Source organism: Mixophyes fleayi, unplaced genomic scaffold (genome assembly GCF_038048845.1).
Source record: "Mixophyes fleayi isolate aMixFle1 unplaced genomic scaffold, aMixFle1.hap1 Scaffold_34, whole genome shotgun sequence".
Classification (NCBI taxonomy): Eukaryota; Metazoa; Chordata; class Amphibia; order Anura; family Limnodynastidae; genus Mixophyes; species Mixophyes fleayi.
In genome coordinates this window covers 270,247-286,721 of record NW_027447404.1, presented here as the reverse complement: position 1 = coordinate 286,721, position 16,475 = coordinate 270,247, and the positions used below count along the sequence as shown (strand labels likewise).

The 16,475-nt window shown below is 36.8% G+C and overlaps 7 non-coding genes across 7 annotated transcripts; all 7 read right to left on the bottom strand.

Moving 5' to 3' along the window:
• Positions 1–1,609: 1,609 nt before the first annotated feature.
• Positions 1,610–1,681, bottom strand: TRNAQ-UUG (transfer RNA glutamine (anticodon UUG)). Its single transcript has one exon. It is a non-coding gene; the product is annotated as a tRNA-Gln (tRNA).
• Positions 1,682–3,686: 2,005 nt separating this feature from the next.
• On the bottom strand, positions 3,687–3,758 carry TRNAQ-UUG (transfer RNA glutamine (anticodon UUG)). Its single transcript has one exon. It is a non-coding gene; the product is annotated as a tRNA-Gln (tRNA).
• Positions 3,759–5,754: 1,996 nt separating this feature from the next.
• TRNAQ-UUG (transfer RNA glutamine (anticodon UUG)) lies at positions 5,755–5,826 on the bottom strand. Its single transcript has one exon. It is a non-coding gene; the product is annotated as a tRNA-Gln (tRNA).
• Positions 5,827–7,820: 1,994 nt separating this feature from the next.
• TRNAQ-UUG (transfer RNA glutamine (anticodon UUG)) lies at positions 7,821–7,892 on the bottom strand. The gene has a single exon. It is a non-coding gene; the product is annotated as a tRNA-Gln (tRNA).
• Positions 7,893–9,889: 1,997 nt separating this feature from the next.
• Positions 9,890–9,961, bottom strand: TRNAQ-UUG (transfer RNA glutamine (anticodon UUG)). Its single transcript has one exon. It is a non-coding gene; the product is annotated as a tRNA-Gln (tRNA).
• A 2,006-nt stretch (positions 9,962–11,967) lies between these two features.
• Positions 11,968–12,039, bottom strand: TRNAQ-UUG (transfer RNA glutamine (anticodon UUG)). The gene has a single exon. It is a non-coding gene; the product is annotated as a tRNA-Gln (tRNA).
• Positions 12,040–14,037: 1,998 nt separating this feature from the next.
• Positions 14,038–14,109, bottom strand: TRNAQ-UUG (transfer RNA glutamine (anticodon UUG)). Its single transcript has one exon. It is a non-coding gene; the product is annotated as a tRNA-Gln (tRNA).
• Between the last annotated feature and the right edge of the window lie 2,366 nt (positions 14,110–16,475).

Below are 16,475 nucleotides of genomic sequence, written 5' to 3'. Positions count from 1 at the left end.
AAATAGTTTTTGCCAAAGTGATCAATGGATTTCGATTTTGACTAATGCTCAAGCTCCATTTCACTTCCAGTGAATGTAGCCTAGGACAACTGAGACCCCTAAAATTGCAATTCTGGCTTTGAATGCACAGGTTCGTTATCTATTAATTGAAGCACTGGGAGTTTTCCATATAAGGTCTTTTCCACTTTATTTGTGCACCATGACTAAAATCTACTAAAACAATACATTTAAAATATATCCCTGTCTGTCCCAAAATGTCTTTGGCATTCCATTCCTTATTGAAGTGTTTAGCATTACTCTTCACAATCACTGTAGGAGGAAACTCTAGCTCACCATCTATGTGTGATATTATTACTGAAAAAGCAGCATGTATTTACATTTTTCCACTAGATTATCTTGACATCCTGTTCCATAAGCAGTGTCTGTATAACAGATCCCATACCCATATAGTAATGTCAATGTGTTGGAAAGCTGTGTGTGGTAAACTTCACAGATAATCCTCTTTTGGACAAGTCTTGTAGCAAACTAAGGAGTCTAATCTCCTGGGGTTCTCAGCTATCTGAAGCAGAGTGCCAATAGGATGTGATCAGGCTGATAGGTTCCTTGGGGAGAGTAAGGCTGCCCATTAGTCTCCCTTATTGCTCAAAAGAATGCTTTGATTGAGGTTCTTAAAGTCGAATGTATGGACTTGTTAGCCCTGTACTTCCAACTCACAGCAATTATTTCCAGGATTCAGGTAATAGGAGAAAAACCATCATCGGAAACAAAGTAAGAAACTGCACAGTAATAAAGAAGTGGACATCCACTCTAAAAGACTGTCCCGTGATTAAAAATATCCCAAACTAATAACCAGACTGCTAAGGAATAGAAGCCATTTGGTTTCAACAACATATCAAATCAGACTGAAGAGCTTGAAAGCCAGAATGCTAGCCAATTCACCACAAATCCCCACACCCAAGCTCATGCAGAAATGTTTTCATAAGGTTTTCAGTTTAGTATCTTGTTTTAGCCACCTTTTATATGAAATATACTGCAGCAGTAAATTCTTCTGCTGTGCATTAAATCTGTTTTATATACTGTTAACATGGTGTTTATCCTTTATTGATATAATGCCTGAATATTATACAGTGTTTTATGAATAACAAATTATCTATTCTCATTAGTCCCTGTCCCAGTGAGGTGTCAAGTCTAAATTCTCTAATACACATGCATACTGGGCTCAATTTTATCACTTGCCAATTAGCATATTGGTATGTTTTTTGGACTGGATTTGGGCAGGGGCACTTGGGGAGAAGCTATCCTTGCACAATAAAGAATTACAAACTCCACAAAAGTGGATTATGGTCTGGGTTTCAATTGGATCCATGTGAGGCAGCAGTGCTAACTACTTTGCAACGTACCAACCATCTCAATACACATGCATGGTATTGCATGGAGACTCTCTGTTTTGTTTTATTTCATATCTTACCGCATGAATAATTTAGCTGATTATTCAGACAATACTGTTTTGTGCCTCTTATATTTGTTTTATTTTGTCTCTGCTAGCTAGAGTTACATATATTGAACTGTGTTCACATTTCATATGACATCTTTAAGATAAAACAAAGCAAGGTTCCACTGAGAATTGAACTCAGATCGCTGGATTCAAAGTCCAAAGTGCTGACCATTACACCATGGAACCAACTATAGAAATGGCAATTTGAGTATTCTTTTAGGACTGCATTACCAGTGTTTGCCAATAGGGCCTCATCTTCTTATTGGAATAATTTGTTTCCACCTGCTTCATTATGGTGTAATACTATTGCGTACACAGATTGGATGAACATTTCAATTTCTCTTAACATAAAATACATCTTACCTTTTCATTTTTATTATGTTGAACAAAGTTAAAAGTACAAAAAATCCAGATTACAATTTTAGGAAAACCATTTGAAATGTTATTACCAGATAGAAACAACCTAAATTCTATCTCCCTTTGCTGCTTGTCCAAATACAAATGGTTAGATTACTATGACTTGTATGGTTTCTCTGTATACCGTGCAGACTATGATAGCAATAAGCAGCATCAAAATAGTTTTTGCCAAAGTGATCAATGGATTTCGATTTTGACTAATGCTCAAGCTCCATTTCACTTCCAGTGAATGTAGCCTAGGACAACCGAGACCCCTAAAATTGCAATTCTGGCTTTGAATGCACAGGTTCGTTATCTATTAATTGAAGCACTGGGAGTTTTCCATATAAGGTCTTTTCCACTTTATTTGTGCACATGACTAAAATCTACTACTACAATACATTTAAAATATATCCCTGTCTGTCCCAAAATGTCTTTGGCATTTCATGCCTTATTGAAGTGTTTAGCATTACTCTTCACAATCACTGTAGGAGGAAACTCTAGCTCACCATCTATGTGTGATATTATTACTGAAAAAGCAGCATGTATTTACATTTTTCCACTAGATTATCTTGACATCCTGTTGCATAAGCAGTGTCTGTATAACAGATCCCATACCCATATAGTAATGTCAATGTGTTGGAAAGCTGTGTGTGGTCAACTTCACAGATAATCCTCTTTTGGACAAGTCTTGTAGCAAACTTAGGAGTCTAATCTCCTGGGGTTCTCAGCTATCTGAAGCAAAGTGCCAATAGGATGTGATCAGGCTGATAGGTTCCTTGGGGAGAGTAAGGCTGCCCATAAGTCTCCCTTATTGCTCAAAAGAATGCTTTGATTGAGGTTCTTAAAGTCGAATGCAAGGACTTGTTAGCCCTGTACTTCCAACTCACAGCAATTGGATGCAGGATTCAGGTAATAGGAGAAAAACCATCATCGGAAACAAAGTAATAAACTGCACAGTAATCAAGAAGTGGACATCCACTCTAAAAGACTGTCCCGTGATTAAAAATATCCCAAACTAATAACCAGACTGCTAAGGAATAGAAGCCATTTGGTTTCAACAACATATCAAATCAGACTGAAGAGCTTGAAAGCCAGAATGCTAGCCAATTCACCACAAATCCCCACACCCAAGCTCATGCAGAAATGTTTTCATAAGGTTTTCAGTTTAGTATCTTGTTTTAGCCACCTTTTATATGAAATATACTGCAGCAGTAAATTCTTCTGCTGTGCATTAAATCTGTTTTATATACTGTTAACATGGTGTTTATCCTTTATTGATATAATGCCTGAATATTATACAGTGTTTTATGAATAACAATTTATCTATTCTCATTAGTCCCTGTCCCAGTGAGGTGTCAAGTCTAAATTCTCTAATACACATGCATACTGGGCTCAATTTTATCACTTGCCAATTAGCATATTGGTATTTTTTTGGACTGGATTTGGGCAGGGGCACTTGGGGAGAAGCTATCCTTGCACAATAAAGAATTACAAACTCCACAAAAGTGGATTATGGTCTGGGTTTCAATTGGATCCATGTGAGGCAGCAGTGCTAACTACTTTGCACCGTACCAACCATCTCAATACACATGCATGGTATTGCATGGTATTGCATGGAGACTCTCTGTTTTGTTTTATTTCATATCTTACCGCATGAATAATTTAGCTGATTATTCAGACAATACTGTTTTGTGCCTCTTGTATTTGTTTTATTTTGTCTCTGCTAGCTAGAGTTACATATATTGAACTGTGTTCACATTTCATATGACATCTTTAAGATAAAACAAAAGCAAGGTTCCACTGAGATTTGAACTCAGATCGCTGGATTCAAAGTCCAAAGTGCTGACCATTACACCATGGAACCAACTATAGAAATGGCAATTTGAGTATTCTTTTAGGACTGCATTACCAGTGTTTGCCAATAGGGCTGCATCTTCTTATTGGAATTATTTGTTTCCACCTGCTTCATTATGGTGTAATACTATTGCGTACACAGATTGGATGAACATTTCAATTTCTCTTAACATAAAATAGATCTTACCTTTTCATTTTTATTATGTTGAACAAAGTTAAAAGTACAAAAAATCCAGATTACAATTTTAGGAAAACCATTTGAAATGTTATTACCAGATAGAAACAACCTAAATTGTATCTCCCTTTACTTCTTGTCCAAATAGAAATGGTTAGATTACTATGACTTGTATGGTTTCTCTGTATACCGTGCAGACTATGATAGCAATAAGCAGCATCAAAATAGTTTTTGCCAAAGTGATCAATGGATTTCGATTTTGACTAATGCTCAAGCTCCATTTCACTTCCAGTGAATGTAGCCTAGGACAACTGAGACCCCTAAAATTGCAATTCTGGCTTTGAATGCACAGGTTCGTTATCTATTAATTGAAGCACTGGGAGTTTTCCATATAAGGTCTTTTCCACTTTATTTGTGCACCATGACTAAAATCTACTAAAACAATACATTTAAAATATATCCCTGTCTGTCCCAAAATGTCTTTGGCATTCCATTCCTTATTGAAGTGTTTAGCATTACTCTTCACAATCACTGTAGGAGGAAACTCTAGCTCACCATCTATGTGTGATATTATTACTGAAAAAGCAGCATGTATTTATATTTTTCCACTAGATTATCTTGACATCCTGTTCCATAAGCAGTGTCTGTATAACAGATCCCATACCCATATAGTAATGTCAATGTGTTGGAAAGCTGTGTGTGGTAAACTTCACAGACAATCCTCTTTTGGACAAGTCTTGTAGCAAACTAAGGAGCCTAATCTCCTGGGGTTCTCAGCTATCTGAAGCAGAGTGCCAATAGGATGTGATCAGGCTAATAGGTTCCTTGGGGAGAGTAAGGCTGCCCATTAGTCTCCCTTATTGCTCAAAAGAATGCTTTGATTGAGGTTCTTAAAGTCGAATGTATGGACTTGTTAGCCCTGTACTTCCAACTCACAGCAATTATTTCCAGGATTCAGGTAATAGGAGAAAAACCATCATCGGAAACAAAGTAAGAAACTGCACAGTAATCAAGAAGTGGACATCCACTCTAAAAGACTGTCCCGTGATTAAAAATATCCCAAACTAATAACCAGACTGCTAAGGAATAGAAGCCATTTGGTTTCAACAACATATCAAATCAGACTGAAGAGCTTGAAAGCCAGAATGCTAGCCAATTCACCACAAATCCCCACACCCAAGCTCATGCAGAAATGTTTTCATAAGGTTTTCAGTTTAGTATCTTGTTTTAGCCACCTTTTATATGAAATATACTGCAGCAGTAAATTCTTCTGCTGTGCATTAAATCTGTTTTATATACTGTTAACATGGTGTTTATCCTTTATTGATATAATGCCTGAATATTATACAGTGTTTTATGAATAACAATTTATCTATTCTCATTAGTCCCTGTCCCAGTGAGGTGTCAAGTCTAAATTCTCTAATACACATGCATACTGGGCTCAATTTTATCACTTGCCAATTAGCATATTGGTATGTTTTTTGGACTGGATTTGGGCAGGGGCACTTGGGGAGAAGCTATCCTTGCACAATAAAGAATTACAAACTCCACAAAAGTGGATTATGGTCTGGGTTTCAATTGGATCCATGTGAGGCAGCAGTGCTAACTACTTTGCAACGTACCAACCATCTCAATACACATGCATGGTATTGCATGGAGACTCTCTGTTTTGTTTTATTTCATATCTTACCGCATGAATAATTTAGCTGATTATTCAGACAATACTGTTTTGTGCCTCTTATATTTGTTTTATTTTGTCTCTGCTAGCTAGAGTTACATATATTGAACTGTGTTCACATTTCATATGACATCTTTAAGATAAAACAAAGCAAGGTTCCACTGAGAATTGAACTCAGATCGCTGGATTCAAAGTCCAAAGTGCTAACCATTACACCATGGAACCAACTATAGAAATGGCAATTTGAGTATTCTTTTAGGACTGCATTACCAGTGTTTGCCAATAGGGCCTCATCTTCTTATTGGAATAATTTGTTTCCACCTGCTTCATTATGGTGTAATACTATTGCGTACACAGATTGGATGAACATTTCAATTTCTCTTAACATAAAATACATCTTACCTTTTCATTTTTATTATGTTGAACAAAGTTAAAAGTACAAAAAATCCAGATTACAATTTTAGGAAAACCATTTGAAATGTTATTACCAGATAGAAACAACCTAAATTCTATCTCCCTTTGCTGCTTGTCCAAATACAAATGGTTAGATTACTATGACTTGTATGGTTTCTCTGTATACCGTGCAGACTATGATAGCAATAAGCAGCATCAAAATAGTTTTTGCCAAAGTGATCAATGGATTTCGATTTTGACTAATGCTCAAGCTCCATTTCACTTCCAGTGAATGTAGCCTAGGACAACCGAGACCCCTAAAATTGCAATTCTGGCTTTGAATGCACAGGTTCGTTATCTATTAATTGAAGCACTGGGAGTTTTCCATATAAGGTCTTTTCCACTTTATTTGTGCACATGACTAAAATCTACTACTACAATACATTTAAAATATATCCCTGTCTGTCCCAAAATGTCTTTGGCATTTCATGCCTTATTGAAGTGTTTAGCATTACTCTTCACAATCACTGTAGGAGGAAACTCTAGCTCACCATCTATGTGTGATATTATTACTGAAAAAGCAGCATGTATTTACATTTTTCCACTAGATTATCTTGACATCCTGTTGCATAAGCAGTGTCTGTATAACAGATCCCATACCCATATAGTAATGTCAATGTGTTGGAAAGCTGTGTGTGGTCAACTTCACAGATAATCCTCTTTTGGACAAGTCTTGTAGCAAACTTAGGAGTCTAATCTCCTGGGGTTCTCAGCTATCTGAAGCAAAGTGCCAATAGGATGTGATCAGGCTGATAGGTTCCTTGGGGAGAGTAAGGCTGCCCATTAGTCTCCCTTATTGCTCAAAAGAATGCTTTGATTGAGGTTCTTAAAGTCGAATGCATGGACTTGTTAGCCCTGTACTTCCAACTCACAGCAATTGGATGCAGGATTCAGGTAATAGGAGAAAAACCATCATCGGAAACAAAGTAATAAACTGCACAGTAATCAAGAAGTGGACATCCACTCTAAAAGACTGTCCCGTGATTAAAAATATCGCAAACTAATAACCAGACTGCTAAGGAATAGAAGCCATTTGGTTTCAACAACATATCAAATCAGACTGAAGAGCTTGAAAGCCAGAATGCTAGCCAATTCACCACAAATCCCCACACCCAAGCTCATGCAGAAATGTTTTCATAAGGTTTTCAGTTTAGTATCTTGTTTTAGCCACCTTTTATATGAAATATACTGCAGCAGTAAATTCTTCTGCTGTGCATTAAATCTGTTTTATATACTGTTAACATGGTGTTTATCCTTTATTGATATAATGCCTGAATATTATACAGTGTTTTATGAATAACAATTTATCTATTCTCATTAGTCCCTGTCCCAGTGAGGTGTCAAGTCTAAATTCTCTAATACACATGCATACTGGGCTCAATTTTATCACTTGCCAATTAGCATATTGGTATTTTTTTGGACTGGATTTGGGCAGGGGCACTTGGGGAGAAGCTATCCTTGCACAATAAAGAATTACAAACTCCACAAAAGTGGATTATGGTCTGGGTTTCAATTGGATCCATGTGAGGCAGCAGTGCTAACTACTTTGCACCGTACCAACCATCTCAATACACATGCATGGTATTGCATGGAGACTCTCTGTTTTGTTTTATTTCATATCTTACCGCATGAATAATTTAGCTGATTATTCAGACAATACTGTTTTGTGCCTCTTGTATTTGTTTTATTTTGTCTCTGCTAGCTAGAGTTACATATATTGAACTGTGTTCACATTTCATATGACATCTTTAAGATAAAACAAAGCAAGGTTCCACTGAGATTTGAACTCAGATCGCTGGATTCAAAGTCCAAAGTGCTGACCATTACACCATGGAACCAACTATAGAAATGGCAATTTGAGTATTCTTTTAGGACTGCATTACCAGTGTTTGCCAATAGGGCTGCATCTTCTTATTGGAATAATTTGTTTCCACCTGCTTCATTATGGTGTAATACTATTGCGTACACAGATTGGATGAACATTTCAATTTCTCTTAACATAAAATACATCTTACCTTTTCATTTTTATTATGTTGAACAAAGTTAAAAGTACAAAAAATCCAGATTACAATTTTAGGAAAACCATTTGAAATGTTATTACCAGATAGAAACAACCTAAATTGTATCTCCCTTTACTTCTTGTCCAAATAGAAATGGTTAGATTACTATGACTTGTATGGTTTCTCTGTATACCGTGCAGACTATGATAGCAATAAGCAGCATCAAAATAGTTTTTGCCAAAGTGATCAATGGATTTCGATTTTGACTAATGCTCAAGCTCCATTTCACTTCCAGTGAATGTAGCCTAGGACAACCGAGACCCCTAAAATTGCAATTCTGGCTTTGAATGCACAGGTTCGTTATCTATTAATTGAAGCACTGGGAGTTTTCCATATAAGGTCTTTTCCAGTTTATTTGTGCACCATGACTAAAATCTACTAAAACAATACATTTAAAATATATCCCTGTCTGTCCCAAAATGTCTTTGGCATTCCATTCCTTATTGAAGTGTTTAGCATTACTCTTCACAATCACTGTAGGAGGAAACTCTAGCTCACCATCTATGTGTGATATTATTACTGAAAAAGCAGCATGTATTTACATTTTTCCACTAGATTATCTTGACATCCTGTTCCATAAGCAGTGTCTGTATAACAGATCCCATACCCATATAGTAATGTCAATGTGTTGGAAAGCTGTGTGTGGTCAACTTCACAGACAATCCTCTTTTGGACAAGTCTTGTAGCAAACTAAGGAGCCTAATCTCCTGGGGTTCTCAGCTATCTGAAGCAGAGTGCCAATAGGATGTGATCAGGCTGATAGGTTCCTTGGGGAGAGTAAGGCTGCCCATTAGTCTCCCTTATTGCTCAAAAGAATGCTTTAATTGAGGTTCTTAAAGTCGAATGTATGGACTTGTTAGCCCTGTACTTCCAACTCACAGCAATTATTTCCAGGATGCAGGTAATAGGAGAAAAACCATCATCGGAAACAAAGTAAGAAACTGCACAGTAATCAAGAAGTGGACATCCACTCTAAAAGACTGTCCCGTGATTAAAAATATCCCAAACTAATAACCAGACTGCTAAGAAATAGAAGCCATTTGGTTTCAACAACATATCAAATCAGACTGAAGAGCTTGAAAGCCAGAATGCTAGCCAATTCACCACAAATCCCCACACCCAAGCTCATGCAGAAATGTTTTCATAAGGTTTTCAGTTTAGTATCTTGTTTTAGCCACCTTTTATATGAAATATACTGCAGCAGTAAATTCTTCTGCTGTGCATTAAATCTGTTTTATATACTGTTAACATGGTGTTTATCCTTTATTGATATAATGCCTGAATATTATACAGTGTTTTATGAATAACAATTTATCTATTCTCATTAGTCCCTGTCCCAGTGAGGTGTCAAGTCTAAATTCTCTAATACACATGCATACTGGGCTCAATTTTATCACTTGCCAATTAGCATATTGGTATGTTTTTTGGACTGGATTTGGGCAGGGGCACTTGAGGAGAAGCTATCCTTGCACAATAAAGAATTATAAACTCCACAAAAGTGGATTGTGGTCTGGGTTTCAATTGGATCCATGTGAGGCAGCAGTGCTAACTACTTTGCACCGTACCAACCATCTCAATACACATGCATGGTATTGCATGGAGACTCTCTGTTTTGTTTTATTTCATATCTTACCGCATGAATAATTTAGCTGATTATTCAGACAATACTGTTTTGTGCCTCTTGTATTTGTTTTATTTTGTCTCTGCTAGCTAGAGTTACATATATTGAACTGTGTTCACATTTCATATGACATCTTTAAGATAAAACAAAAGCAAGGTTCCACTGAGATTTGAACCCAGATCGCTGGATTCAAAGTCCAAAGTGCTAACCATTACACCATGGAACCAACTATAGAAATGGCAATTTGAGTATTCCTTTAGGACTGCATTACCAGTGTTTGCCAATAGGGCTGCATCTTCTTATTGGAATAATTTGTTTCCACCTGCTTCATTATGGTGTAATACTATTGCGTACACAGATTGGATGAACATTTCAATTTCTCTTAACATAAAATACATCTTACCTTTTCATTTTTATTATGTTGAACAAAGTTAAAAGTACAAAAAATCCAGATTACAATTTTAGGAAAACCATTTGAAATGTTATTACCAGATAGAAACAACCTAAATTGTATCTCCCTTTACTTCTTGTCCAAATAGAAATGGTTAGATTACTATGACTTGTATGGTTTCTCTGTATACCGTGCAGACTATGATAGCAATAAGCAGCATCAAAATAGTTTTTGCCAAAGTGATCAATGGATTTCGATTTTGACTAATGCTCAAGCTCCATTTCACTTCCAGTGAATGTAGCCTAGGACAACTGAGACCCCTAAAATTGCAATTTTGGCTTTGAATGCACAGGTTCGTTATCTATTAATTGAAGCACTGGGAGTTTTCCATATAAGGTCTTTTCCACTTTATTTGTGCACCATGACTAAAATCTACTAAAACAATACATTTAAAATATATCCCTGTCTGTCCCAAAATGTCTTTGGCATTCCATTCCTTATTGAAGTGTTTAGCATTACTCTTCACAATCACTGTAGGAGGAAACTCTAGCTCACCATCTATGTGTGATATTATTACTGAAAAAGCAGCATGTATTTACATTTTTCCACTAGATTATCTTGACATCCTGTTCCATAAGCAGTGTCTGTATAACAGATCCCATACCCATATAGTAATGTCAATGTGTTGGAAAGCTGTGTGTGGTCAACTTCACAGACAATCCTCTTTTGGACAAGTCTTGTAGCAAACTAAGGAGCCTAATCTCCTGGGGTTCTCAGCTATCTGAAGCAGAGTGCCAATAGGATGTGATCAGGCTGATAGGTTCCTTGGGGAGAGTAAGGCTGCCCATAAGTCTCCCTTATTGCTCAAAAGAATGCTTTGATTGAGGTTCTTAAAGTCGAATGCATGGACTTGTTAGCCCTGTACTTCCAACTCACAGCAATTGGATGCAGGATTCAGGTAATAGGAGAAAAACCATCATCGGAAACAAAGTAAGAAACTGCACAGTAATCAAGAAGTGGACATCCACTCTAAAAGACTGTCCCGTGATTAAAAATATCCCAAACTAATAACCAGACTGCTAAGGAATAGAAGCCATTTGGTTTCAACAACATATCAAATCAGACTGAAGAGCTTGAAAGCCAGAATGCTAGCCAATTCACCACAAATCCCCACACCCAAGCTCATGCAGAAATGTTTTCATAAGGTTTTCAGTTTAGTATCTTGTTTTAGCCACCTTTTATATGAAATATACTGCAGCAGTAAATTCTTCTGCTGTGCATTAAATCTGTTTTATATACTGTTAACATGGTGTTTATCCTTTATTGATATAATGCCTGAATATTATACAGTGTTTTATGAATAACAATTTATCTATTCTCATTAGTCCCTGTCCCAGTGAGGTGTCAAATCTAAATTCTCTAATACACATGCATACTGGGCTCAATTTTATCACTTGCCAATTAGCATATTGGTATGTTTTTTTGGCTGGATTTGGGCAGGGGCACTTGGGGAGAAGCTATCCTTGCACAATAAAGAATTACAAACTCCACAAAAGTGGATTATGGTCTGGGTTTCAATTGGATCCATGTGAGGCAGCAGTGCTAACTACTTTGCACCGTACCAACCATCTCAATACACATGCATGGTATTGCATGGTATTGCATGGAGACTCTCTGTTTTGTTTTATTTCATATCTTACCGCATGAATAATTTAGCTGATTATTCAGACAATACTGTTTTGTGCCTCTTGTATTTGTTTTATTTTGTCTCTGCTAGCTAGAGTTACATATATTGAACTGTGTTCACATTTCAAATGACATCTTTAAGATAAAACAAAGCAAGGTTCCACTGAGATTTGAACTCAGATCACTGGATTCAAAGTCCAAAGTGCTGACCATTACACCATGGAACCAACTATAGAAATGGCAATTTGAGTATTCTTTTAGGACTGCATTACCAGTGTTTGCCAATAGGGCCTCATCTTCTTATTGGAATAATTTGTTTCCACCTGCTTCATTATGGTGTAGTACTATTGCGTACATAGATTGGATGAACATTTCAATTTCTCTTAACATAAAATACATTTTACCTTTTCATTTTTATTATGTTGAACAAAGTTAAAAGTACAAAAAAATCCAGATTACAATTTTAGGAAAACCATTTGAAATGTTATTACCAGATAGAAACAACCTAAATTGTATCTCCCTTTACTGCTTGTCCAAATATAAATGGTTAGATTACTATGACTTGTATGGTTTCTCTGTATACCGTGCAGACTATGATAGCAATAAGCAGCATCAAAATAGTTTTTGCCAAAGTGATCAATGGATTTCCATTTTGACTAATGCTCAAGCTCCATTTCACTCCCAGTGAATGTAGCCTAGGACAACTGAGACCCCAAAAATTGCAATTCTGGCTTTGAATGCACAGGTTCGTTATCTATTAATTGAAGCACTGGGAGTTTTCCATATAAGGTCTTTTCCACTTTATTTGTGCACATGACTAAAATCTACTACTACAATACATTTAAAATATATCCCTGTCTGTCCCAAAATGTCTTTGGCATTTCATGCCTTATTGAAGTGTTTAGCATTACTCTTCACAATCACTGTAGGAGGAAACTCTAGCTCACCATCTATGTGTGATATTATTACTGAAAAAGCAGCATGTATTTACATTTTTCCACTAGATTATCTTGACATCCTGTTGCATAAGCAGTGTCTGTATAACAGATCCCATACCCATATAGTAATGTCAATGTGTTGGAAAGCTGTGTGTGGTAAACTTCACAGATAATCCTCTTTTGGACAAGTCTTGTAGCAAACTTAGGAGTCTAATCTCCTGGGGTTCTCAGCTATCTGAAGCAAAGTGCCAATAGGATGTGATCAGGCTGATAGGTTCCTTGGGGAGAGTAAGGCTGCCCATAAGTCTCCCTTATTGCTCAAAAGAATGCTTTGATTGAGGTTCTTAAAGTCGAATGCATGGACTTGTTAGCCCTGTACTTCCAACTCACAGCAATTGGATGCAGGATTCAGGTAATAGGAGAAAAACCATCATCGGAAACAAAGTAAGAAACTGCACAGTAATCAAGAAGTGGACATCCACTCTAAAAGACTGTCCCGTGATTAAAAATATCCCAAACTAATAACCAGACTGCTAAGAAATAGAAAGCCATTTGGTTTCAACAACATATCAAATCAGACTGAAGAGCTTGAAAGACAGAATGCTAGCCAATTCACCACAAATTCCCACACCCAAGCTCATGCAGAAATGTTTTCATAAGGTTTTCAGTTTAGTATCTTGTTTTAGCCACCTTTTATATGAAATATACTGCAGCAGTAAATTCTTCTGCTGTGCATTAAATCTGTTTTATATACTGTTAACATGGTGTTTATCCTTTATTGATATAATGCCTGAATATTATACAGTGTTTTATGAATAACAATTTATCTATTCTCATTAGTCCCTGTCCCAGTGAGGTGTCAAGTCTAAATTCTCTAATACACATGCATACTGGGCTCAATTTTATCACTTGCCAATTAGCATATCGGTATGTTTTTTGGACTGGATTTGGGCAGGGACACTTGGGGAGAAGCTATCCTTGCACAATAAAGAATTACAAACTCCACAAAAGTGGATTATGGTCTGGGTTTCAATTGGATCCATGTGAGGCAGCAGTGCTAACTACTTTGCACCGTACCAACCATCTCAATACACATGCATGGTATTGCATGGAGACTCTCTGTTTTGTTTTATTTCATATCTTACCGCATGAATAATTTAGCTGATTATTCAGACAATACTGTTTTGTGCCTCTTGTATTTGTTTTATTTTGTCTCTGCTAGCTAGAGTTACATATATTGAACTGTGTTCACATTTCATATGACATCTTTAAGATAAAACAAAAGCAAGGTTCCACTGAGAATTGAACTCAGATCGCTGGATTCAAAGTCCAAAGTGCTAACCATTACACCATGGAACCAACTATAGAAATGGCAATTTGAGTATTCTTTTAGGACTGCATTACCAGTGTTTGCCAATAGGGCTGCATCTTCTTATTGGAATAATTTGTTTCCACCTGCTTCATTATGGTGTAATACTATTGCGTACACAGATTGGATGAACATTTCAATTTCTCTTAACATAAAATACATCTTACCTTTTCATTTTTATTATGTTGAACAAAGTTAAAAGTACAAAAAATCCAGATTACAATTTTAGGAAAACCATTTGAAATGTTATTACCAGATAGAAACAACCTAAATTGTCTCTCCCTTTACTTATTGTCCAAATAGAAATGGTTAGATTACTATGACTTGTATGGTTTCTCTGTATACCGTGCAGACTATGATAGCAATAAGCAGCATCAAAATAGTTTTTGCCAAAGTGATCAATGGATTTCGATTTTGACTAATGCTCAAGCTCCATTTCACTTCCAGTAATTGTAGCCTAGGACAACTGAGACCCCAAAAATTGCAATTCTGGCTTTGAATGCACAGGTTCGTTATCTATTAATTGAAGCACTGGGAGTTTTCCATATAAGGTCTTTTCCAGTTTATTTGTGCACCATGACTAAAATCTACTAAAACAATACATTTAAAATATATCCCTGTCTGTCCCAAAATGTCTTTGGCATTCCATTCCTTATTGAAGTGTTTAGCATTACTCTTCACAATCACTGTAGGAGGAAACTCTAGCTCACCATCTATGTGTGATATTATTACTGAAAAAGCAGCATGTATTTACATTTTTCCACTAGATTATCTTGACATCCTGTTGCATAAGCAGTGTCTGTATAACAGATCCCATACCCATATAGTAATGTCAATGTGTTGGAAAGCTGTGTGTGGTCAACTTCACAGACAATCCTCTTTTGGACAAGTCTTGTAGCAAACTAAGGAGCCTAATCTCCTGGGGTTCTCAGCTATCTGAAGCAGAGTGCCAATAGGATGTGATCAGGCTGATAGGTGTTTTTCGAACTGCGAACACTACTTTGATGTTCTAACTTTTTCTTTCACATTTGTTCTTTGTGTTCAAGATTTGCCATGAAAACCAGCCTGGGCACGGTCAATTCGACTTGAACATAGTAAAACCTGTTTCACTTTCTCAAATTTAGCGTGATGTTCTTAATTAGTCAAAAATTTGAGAAATTCCAGTGAATATTTGAATTTGTTAAACTGGTTCAAGAAACAGTACACATCGGGTTTGAGCATCTCTACTTGTCATTAAAAATCCTCCATGGCTGCAGGCGGCCTAGGTGGCTCCTGTTGAACAGCCATGATGTCAGATACTCATCATTAAGTGGAGTGTGATTTGACATTAAACAACTGCAGTCCATCTTCCAGCGGACATCTGTCTTGTCTTCTGAGCATACACAGTGAAGCCCTGATATGGCACCAATCTTGCTCTCAGATGACAGTGGCACCAGGCAATGGCAGGTGTCGTAATTAATGAACCACCTGCAACGGCGGTAGTTTCGCTGTGTGTGGCTTCTGATTAAAAGAAGATGACGTCTACCTGAGTCAATGAGGGCAACCTCTGTAAAGTCGCTGGTTCCTACAGAAGGGATGTGGTCATATTTCAGACATTAGAAATGTTGACAGTTTTCCTGTCGAGATAGAAATGTCAGCAGGCTAAATGCCGATACTTTCATTCTGGTGACAGCCAAAAAATGTCGACAGTGTGATTGTCGACATTTACAATGTCACTGGTTCGTATTGATGTGTGTAAAAATATCTTTAAGCCGCGGGACCAGGTCAGGTTTAGATACTAAAGACAAATAAAAAAATGGGTAAGGTAGAGTCAACGATTTCCCCAAGACTAGCACTGTGTGCTCGAAACAGATTCCCACTAATACATTGGGAGATCGTTATAACATGAATTTAATATGGCGTCACCGTGCAAGTTTGGGTGGGCCACAGGTTTAACTTTAATTGTAAAGCGCTACGGAATCTGCTGGCGCTATATAAATAAATGTTGATGATGTTGATGATTGAGTTTATGACCATGTTGGTTGTGAAGAGTTAAGCTTGGGTGCAGTTGTGTTTTTCCTGAAACTTAGAACCGTCTTAAAATTCGACCAAGTGTTAGCAGTTTGATGGCCATGAACATGACCGTGGTACAAAAGCCAATTGACGTTGATTTTAATCTGTGGTTAGAAATTTATAGCTCGTGTTCACCATTCGTATTTGATGTTTACAGATGGCATTTGCCGAGACTTGTGTTTGAGTTTCTCCATTTGCATTCTCCGTTCACATTAAAATTAGTGTTTTAGAATATTTTTAAACACATTAAATAAATATTTTTTTATTGGAATTGCAAACATTATTGTATTCTAAGTTCGCCATT